A 9,352-nucleotide genomic window follows, 5' to 3' on the forward strand; every position below is an offset into this window, starting at 1 on the left:
TTAAAACACCAAGGTTCAAAATAAAGGTCTTTTGGGTTTCATTCAATTCTGCTAGACTACACTTTGACTTGGAGACGAGGATTCCTGCACAAGCCTTGACCTCACTGTGTAATCCCCAGTTTCCAGGACTAAAGGGCATTGGTGGACTCCTGCTTGGAAAAGGGATACTGCGCTGCTCGCTCAGTCTCCACTCACTTCTGTGACGCCTCAACCAGGGACGCTCAAAGCCTGGGAAAACATATCCTCCAACACTGGCCTTTGCCTGTCAATTATTTTTCACCTTATTATTTAGGAGAAGAAAGGATTCTGAACAAGGCCAGTCCTAGCTCTAAGAGCACTGGACTTCTTTATTCATCTCTTCATGTTTATTTTGGATGGATTTTGTCCTTGTGCCATAGAATGTACATGATGTGAAGGTCACCTTGCAGCTCAGTCAAATGCTGTTTTCATCTTTTCTTAAGTCAGAAAACATACTCAAGATCTGTTCAAACATTTCATTTTGATTTTCTTTGTCCTTGCTTTGATGTTCCCTGTATTAAAACAAGAGTATCGCTGATGCTGTTCAGTTTACTTGGACAAACCTAGAGATGCTACCCAGCTCACAGCACAGCTGAGTTTTCTATGCCTTTATCAAAAGTTCATTGAAGAGAGGCAAATTAGAGTGTAAGGACAAGCACCCTCCTCAGTTATTTGCTCAAGGTCCTAAGAAACACATGTGTTAGTGAAATGATGATTTCCTGACTTTTAATCCACATACCACTGTTTTCTTAATTTTATTATTATTTTTTTAATCCTTACCTGAGGATATATTTACTGATTTCTAGAAAGAGAGGAAGGGAGTAGGGGGCAGAGTAAGAGAAAAGCATTGATGTGAGTGAGAAACATTAACCAGTTGCCTCCTAGATGCACCCCAACCAAGAATCTAACCCACAACCTAGGTATGTGCCCCAACTGGGAACAAACCTGCAGACTTTTGGTGTATGGGACAATGCTCCAACCAACTGAGCCACCTGGCCAGGGCTGTTTTCTTAATTTTAGAATGCAAATACCAGCTCTAGTCTTCGGTGGAAAGGTGCTGGATAAGTATGGTAATTTTTTTCTAATTCAAGTGGTATAGGTTGCACTGTGAAAGAGTCCTTGAACACACTATTTAGGATATCTTTTGAGGCAGCTCCAGTGCCTTGACTTCAATCCCAGTTTTCTGCGGCAGCATCCCTGTTGTCTTAGCAACACAGTGAACCATTCTGAAGCAGAGTCATATGAAAATGGGAATTAGAAAGTCATCATCTTGGCATCACCTTGAAGGACCTGATGTCTATGCATTTTATTTTAATCCAATAATTTATGATTAATTGGTTACAGACTCTAGATAAAAATAACACACGGACACATATTTAGTGTTGGAAAAAGGGGAAATTGCTATATATAGATCGGATTTTTCATTTATATTAACAAAATTCCTATATTTAGGCTCAAAGAATATACATGACTTTTTTATAGGCTGGGTTTTGGAAAGAAGAAGCTCACTGAATTCACAAGGTTACATATAATTAAATTAAAGCCACTTAAATTTGAGACTACTCATACTTGTCTAATTAAAGATAAAACCTAAAGGAATAAGAAGAGGGCATTTTAAAGATCATAAAAGGTAAAGAAGTTAGCTTCTTAATATTTTAATTCTTTTTTTTGTATGTGAGAAGAAATATTTTAATTCTTTTTTTTTGTATAAGTGAGAAGACACCTAAGACCCAAGAATATGATCACTGACATAAGACAGTTTATTTTTCCCTTCACGTAACTACCCAGAGTAGTTGAGAAGTGAAGGCAGCTGTGTTTTACAAGGTAACCAGGGGTCTCAGGATTCATCTCCCTGTTGTTCTCTCATTCCCAAGGGTAATGGTCAAAGCTGGCTCAAAGGAGCACATCCATTGTGCAGCCTATAAAAAGAGGAAGTTGGGAGCAAGCTATTTCCTTTTAAGGAAGTTTTAGCCATCACTTCTACTCAGTCCATAGCTACTTACCACATAGGTATACCTAGCTTCAAGCAAAGCTGAGATATGTCCAACTAGATGGACACATGTCCTACTAAAACTCCAGGGTAAAGTTTCTATTACTAAAAGGAAAAAGGGGAGAATGAAGACTCAGCTAAAAGAAAAGAATGATGTATAGCCATCAATGGCCCATGCCATGAGGAAAAGTTGAGCGGGGCTGACAAAGATCCCTTGCCACATGCTGTCTGAGAGAAACTCTCTTGTCCATTGTCCTCTGTGGCCCGTGATTTGACTTTTTGGAAATGCTTGCTCATCAGATTCATAGCCACATCTGAATCTTGGAGGAAGCAGGGAGGATGCATCAGTGCTTTCACAGACCCCTGCTGCTGCTGGTGCAGACCTGTAGACCTAGATTTCCTTAGGAGCTGAACAAACATAGGCTTTTATAGGCCAGAGTTATAGTTCATTGAGCTCTGATGACGATGCCAACTCCATTTTTGATGTTTGACTGCTGATAGTTTTCAAGCCTCTTCATTCCTCTTTTCTTTCCCCTAATCTCATCTGGGCAAGCTCATTGGAAAGCCTGGGTGCCTCCTTCTTTGGCCCAGCTGGGAAGTTCAAAGCACACAAGCTCTGGCCCGTGTGCAGGGACCCTCCCCCAGCCTCACACCCTAAGAACCATAAAGCCAAGCCAGTCAAGTCATTTTGGAATCGGCCTGGGGACCTGTCCTGCTCTCCCCAGAAAGTCTCATTATGTGAATAATAAACCTCTTTATACGCTTGTGGTGTGTGTGTGTGGTTATTGGTCTAAACACCCAAACCAAATTGTGGGGTGGGGGGAGTCCATCTGAGACGCGCCCACAACATCGGTGATGAAATTTCATCAAAATCATGGTAGGTTTCTGCTCTATTTCCTTTCAGTGAGTTCATGTGAAAGTGAGCACAGCCAAAGGGTGATGCTCACAGTCAAGGCTTCACCTTGAAGCCTTCTGGAACAAGAAGTTTAAGTGGGGAAGCAGCACACTTTATCTTATCTTTTCTGCTGAGCTGACTCCCATTGTCTCACCAGTAATACATAACGGAGACTCTTGAGAAAGACTGAATAATAATCAACCTGCTGGTTGGAGAACAGAAGCAGTAGAGTTTCAGGACACGGGCACAGCTCCTGTAACCAAGCTGTGCTACCTGCTTGTAAACTGCCGGTAGTTCTTGTCTCACCTCAACTATTTTTCACAGTCCTTTAGGACAAAATAGCCAAGAGCAGCCAATGCATCATCACTCTCTTTTTTCTACCCACTTTCCCCATTGCTACAGGTCTACCCTCCATGTTGCAGCTAATTTTACCTCATGGCTAGTCAAAGCATAACAAGGGCCTCCAGTTTCCCATCCTGCAGCATCTGTTTCCTCACTGCTGGCTGCCTGGCTACAATGCCAAAGCTCCATACCGTATTTTGCTGTGTGTAATGCACCCCTGTGTATAATGCACTCCCATGTTTTTGGCCCAAACTTTCAGGGAAAAAAATCTTTCATTTTAAATTTTTAATTCAAGTTTTTATTTATTTATATTTAGATACTTGTTTTTTGTATTATAAAAGAATTTTAGCAGTTACTTAGCAGTTAAATTTCTTGTACCATAATATGGTACAACTCATTACCATATGACTGAGTACAACTCATTACAAAACGCAAGAACAGATACAAGGCATTCCAGGTTTTACCTATGTATTATGCAGATCCTTATTTTCCCCTCAAAAATTTGGGCAAAAACGTGCACATTACACATGGTAAGATACGGTAGTTTAGATTTGTGTTATGACAGGGATATCTTTTCCAGTGCCTTTCTCTGAATGGGCTCAGCTGGTGACGCCCAGGTGTGAGATCGACTGTACTCACCTGCCCCGTGTTCTGGATGTTGCTGCAATAGCTCTGATGGGCTCTTAGTGTCCGTCTGAAGCATAGTGACTGGCAGACAATGCAGTGACAGAATAAATAATGGGCAAGATATAATCAGGAACCATTCACTGGCTCAGTAGCTTGCTCTTCTGAAAAATTACTGAAATATATCAAACCATTTAACATTTTATTTTATTTTATTTTTTTATTTATTTTTTAATTCTCACCTGAGGATATGTTCATTGACTTGAGAGAGAGAAACATTGATACGAGAGAGGAATATCAATCGGTTGCCTCCCACATGCACTCCAACCAGGGACTGAACTCACAACTCAGGCATATACCCTAACTGCAAATTGACACCGCTACATTTTGGTGTACAGGGTCAATGCTCCAAGCAACTGAACCACCCGGCCAGGGTCACTGAACTACCTTTTGCCAGTATGTCCACATTCCTGTCACACGCCCTTCAATCCAGACACGCTACACTCTTCTCACGGCCTGTGCATGTGTGGTCCTGTCCATGGCTGGGACCCCGCTTCTCACCATGGATGTGAATCTTCCTTTTCTTTTCCTTTAGGTCTGAGCTTAAATACTGACGCTTTCAAGAAGCCTTTCCAAACCGTCCTATGTAAGTCTGTTTCTCCTGTCACTTTCTTCTTTTTGACCAGGCTTTCTTCCTTTGTTGTACCTATTGCTGCTAATATTTATAGGTTTGTTTGTTTACTTGTCCATAAATACATCTATTTATGTCTCCTATTAGATGATAAGATCCATGCAGGTAGAATAGTTTTGGTGAGACTATTTTTCGCCACTGGCACAGTGCCTGACACGTGAAGGTGGTAAGTGTGTGTTGAACGGGTACATGGATGAATGGATGCTCCCCAGGACAATTATGTCCTCTGCATGCGTTGTTTCCTATCTCCTTACCTGTCTTGGGAAATTTAACCTCACTTTTCAGGCCTGACCTCCCTCTGTCCCACCTGCAAAATAATCACTTCTTCCTCTGTGATCCCATAGCAATTTGTATATACTTCTTTTATTTTAAGAATTTAGCATTCAATGTAAGATTTTATCATTTCTTCTATTGTTGTTAACCTACTAAGTCTTCCTTATTTCCCCATCTTAATGAGATAAGAAAAGTGTCTTTTGATCTTTTTGTACATGACAAAAAATGTAATAATAACCCCAACTAACCCTTTAAAAATTGCTCTTTTATTTTACTTATTTTATTTCTTACATTGGTCTTAGAGAGAGAGGAAGGGAGAGAAACATCCATGTGAGAGAAACATTGATTGGTTGCCTTCTGTACACACCCTGGCCAGGGATCAAATCCACTACCCTGACTGGGAATGGAAATTGCAACCTTTTGATGTATAGGACGATGCTCCTACCAACTAAGCTACTGGGCCAAGACCCCAACTAACTCTTATTAAGTGCTTTCCGTGTGCATCTAAACCCTTTATAATATATCCAAGGCACAGGTACCCCTGGAAAAAGTGTAAATTAATGAAAAGTAAGTACATACTTCAATTTTGGCCTTAAAACGAAAACATAATAAAGATAAGCTAATGTTTTTGTATTTAAATAACATATGCTACCCTTTAAACAAGTAATCAGTAGAAAAGTCACTATATTTGTATATCTCTATAATTTAGTGACTTAAAACAGCAAACCTATTATCTCATACAATTTCTGAAGGTCAGGAACCAGGAGGTGGCTTAGTTGTAATTTTAAATTATTCTTGGTGAAATTTGGCTTTTTAGATAAGTGCATGGGTTAGGGTTAGTGGAATAAACATAAGAAGCAGGGTCCAGCAGAATAATAATGGGAAACTTTTGATAAAAACACCACTGTTCATTCGTTAGGCTCTTCGAACAAAAAAGTGAGCAAAGCCAATTGTCTGCATTTTTTTGATTGGCATGAAGAGTCTTCCAAAAGAAGTCACTGGAGACTTTAGGAATAGACTTTACAATGACTTTAGATAGCTTTCAAATGTAAATACTGAAGCATATGGGACTCTTACTCTTTCCTCACTTTTTGTGAATGACCTTAAGGCAGAAGTAGGAAATTTAACATGCAAACAAAGACTAAAATTGGAAACAGTTCCATTGCCAGATCTTTAACGCTTCAGAAAATGTTTGTGAGGGTTACCCCGTCCTAAGACTTAAATTAAACTAATGGCCTTACAATAAAACTGCTAGAAGCAACAAAGGAGGTAAACTCTCGATAAAGATGCATGTAGATATTAGCAGAAAAGATGCTGGAAAACAATTGTGCTAGTTCACAGACTGAGGAGATAAAAAAACAAAACAAAACAGTGAATGAACAATAAAATTTCTGAGGAGAAACCAAGTACCCACTTAGCCATTTACTCTTAAATTCACAAGTTGAAATTTCTTTAAGTATTTAATGATAGCTTTGCAAATATTTTTTGATAGCGGCCACTACAATACCAACCTTAAACCCTGGCACTGTTATACTGTTACAGAACCCTGCCTATGCTGTTCTGGAACGGCTGTGGGGTTCGATTGCTCGCTGCCAAGGTGACTCCTAATGCAAGAGTTTGGTGAGAAAGGAAAGGGGTTGTTTATTTAAAGGTTATACAGATTCAGAATAATGCAATTCTGCTGTTAAGTCCTACTCCCTTTAAAACACCCTAAAACACGTAGTCCTGCCTCCCTTCGCAAACCAGGCCAGTTTCAGAACACACCAGTCAGAGGTACTGTCTTTCAGAAAAGCAGAAGTCCATGGCTCAGCATTCCTGGTCACAGTTCAGCATTCCAGGCATCTCCCATGAATCCATACTTGGTTAGGCAGGTCCTCACAATTCTTAGCACCATCAGCTGTTCTCCAGGCAGGTTTCCCAGCATGTCTGCTCTTTCTTACTCCAGCTCTTAATCCCAAATCCCATGGCACCTCCTTACACACCAGACCTCATGGTGGATGGGGGTGGGAGAGCCTTCTACATCCTTTCAAACCACATGTCTGGCCCCCTTCATGGCTGCTCGCCCTCATTTTTAATGCTCCCCCAGAGCTTCCTACTTGACCTCATATTTGGCTCTGTATGTTCTGAAAGTCACGTAGACATTTAACCTGGGTGGCAGCACAGCTTCCCTTCAGGAAAGACTTGCCATAATTATGCAAAGTATCTCAAACGCCTTATCGTTGCTCTCCCTTCCCCCATCCTCCAACCAGAGGTTGTGGGGGATATCACCTATATTTTGGGGGCCCTCGTTTTGCACCCCATTTCAATATCACTTCTCCCTCAGGTTCAGCAAACTATTTCTGTGACAGGCAGCTCTACTAATCCTGAGGCACTTTCCATACCTCAGCCCATAACTTTCACCCTTGGACTTTAACCAAGGAACATTCTTTCATTCTTTGTGACACTATGCCTCCTGACTTAATTTGGAGGGATCTATTGTGCAAAAGAGTCTGCAGGATTAAATATGGCCCCTGGCTGGTAGCTTAGTTGGTTAGAGCGTCATTCTGATACACCAAGGTTTCAGGTTCGATCCCTGGTCACGGCACAGACAAGAAGCAACCAGTGAATGCATAAGTAAGTGGAACAAAAAGTTCTCTCTCTCTCAAGTCAATTTAAAAAATTAAATGCGCCTCTGAAGATCTCTCTCTTGAGAGGCTCAAGCACTCCCCTACCCAAACTCAGGCTAAAATTAATTTGGAAGTAACTTACTGATATTCTTGTGTCTAAATGAAACCCAAACTGAAGATCTTCATGACATCTTTTATGTCATCTTAGGTAGAATTAAAATTCTACCTAAATCAGAGAATATTTTTTGCTGAATGCATCAAGGTTCATGTTGACACATTCAAACACTATTCAAACTTGCACAATAACTTCTAAAAATAGTGACTAAAGGACTAAAACCAAGAGTTCAAAGACTAATTTAAAAAAAAGACCCATCATAATTGTCCTTGCACTCCTGTCTTCCTAGTTAAGAAACAGGGTGGGTGAGGATGCAGATTTTTTAGGACCTCAGGGTCATCAATGAAATGGTCTTCTGTACTTCCCTTTGATACCAAATCTAAATCCTAATTCATCATGGGGCTACTTATTCTATGTAGACTCATACATCTGTGCTATGCCTTCTTCAGTCATTCCGAGGTTAGATTGAGATAGTTAATCCTGCTTGTGCCTTCCTGGGAAAGTCAACTATATGCCTGGACAGTTACACTTCAGTACATTTTAATGGAGTGACCGCCTACATTTTTTTTCACAAGTGCCTGAAATTATAGACCTGAAGTTTCCCTGAAATTCTGGTCTTACCCAATATTTAGATGACCTCTTACTAATTTTTAAAAACGAGATGAGCTTTCTGGGTTTCATCTATTTTCTTAACAGTTTTAACTCATAAAGAACTTTAAGTTAGAAGGAATGTTATAATTTTGTCAAAGCAAATTTTATCATCTATGACAAGATTTGCTCCAAGGAAGTCAATCCCTCACTTTGAACAGACTAAAGGTCATTCAAAAATTTCCCAGGCCAGTTAGTCCCACACTTTAGACTCAAGAAGATGCTCGGTCTTAATAGCTATTGCAGGCAGTTAGTTCCCAACTACTCTAAAATTCCCATTCCTGGGAATTTTGGTTCTGGCTGTGTAGCTGTTTGTTAGAGCATCATCCTGATATACCAAAAGTTGTGGGTTCAATCCCCAGTCAGAGCCCATACAAGAATCAACCAATCAAAACATAAATAAGTGGAACAACAAACTGATATCTACCCCTCCCTCTTTCAATTTTTTTTTTTAAAAGGGAAAATATTCCCATGCCTTTTTGTGATTTAACCAAGTTACCAGTGATCAAAACTCTTTTTTGAGAAACTAAACATGAGCTGACACTTTGTGATTTAAAATGAGTTTTTTAACATCTTCTTACCTTGGGTCAACTTAAGTATCTTAAAATTTTATACCTATTCATACATAAACAATCTGGAAAAGCCCTTGGTATTTTCACTCAGTTGCATGGTATTAACCAGAGAAAAAGTTGCTGTAGCTTTTCTTCTGATCTGGTGGCTAACATCTGCCTTCCTAGTTTCAAGTTAATACAATCATAACTGCAACTAAATTAGTGAAGGCTACTGCTAAATAGGGTCTCCCTCCCACTTGTGGACCCTCATGATCTTTGTTGCTCACTGAAAAGGCACTATAGTCTTAACAGGTAGCCTTACCTCTCATGCAATTCTATCACGTTCTCCTTCACACATTTCCTCCTCAGGTTGCAATACTTGAAATCCTGCTGCTTTCCTTCTCTAACCAAAGGGGTGTCTCATGACTTTCTACTCTCTGCCCAAGAAAGGGCCCAGGCCCTGAGCAACTACATTAGAAACTCCCCTAGAATGCCCAGAGTTAACCTTGTTTGTTGGTAGGTCATACCTTAAGACAACAACAGGCAATTATCAGGCTGGATATGTCCAATGATCTCAAGTCACTCCTAGAATAATCATC

This window comes from Pteronotus mesoamericanus, unplaced genomic scaffold (assembly GCF_021234165.1).
Source record: "Pteronotus mesoamericanus isolate MK-2021 breed Mesoamerican mustached bat unplaced genomic scaffold, CSHL_Meso_final contig_56, whole genome shotgun sequence".
In the NCBI taxonomy this organism is placed as follows: domain Eukaryota; kingdom Metazoa; phylum Chordata; class Mammalia; order Chiroptera; family Mormoopidae; genus Pteronotus; species Pteronotus mesoamericanus.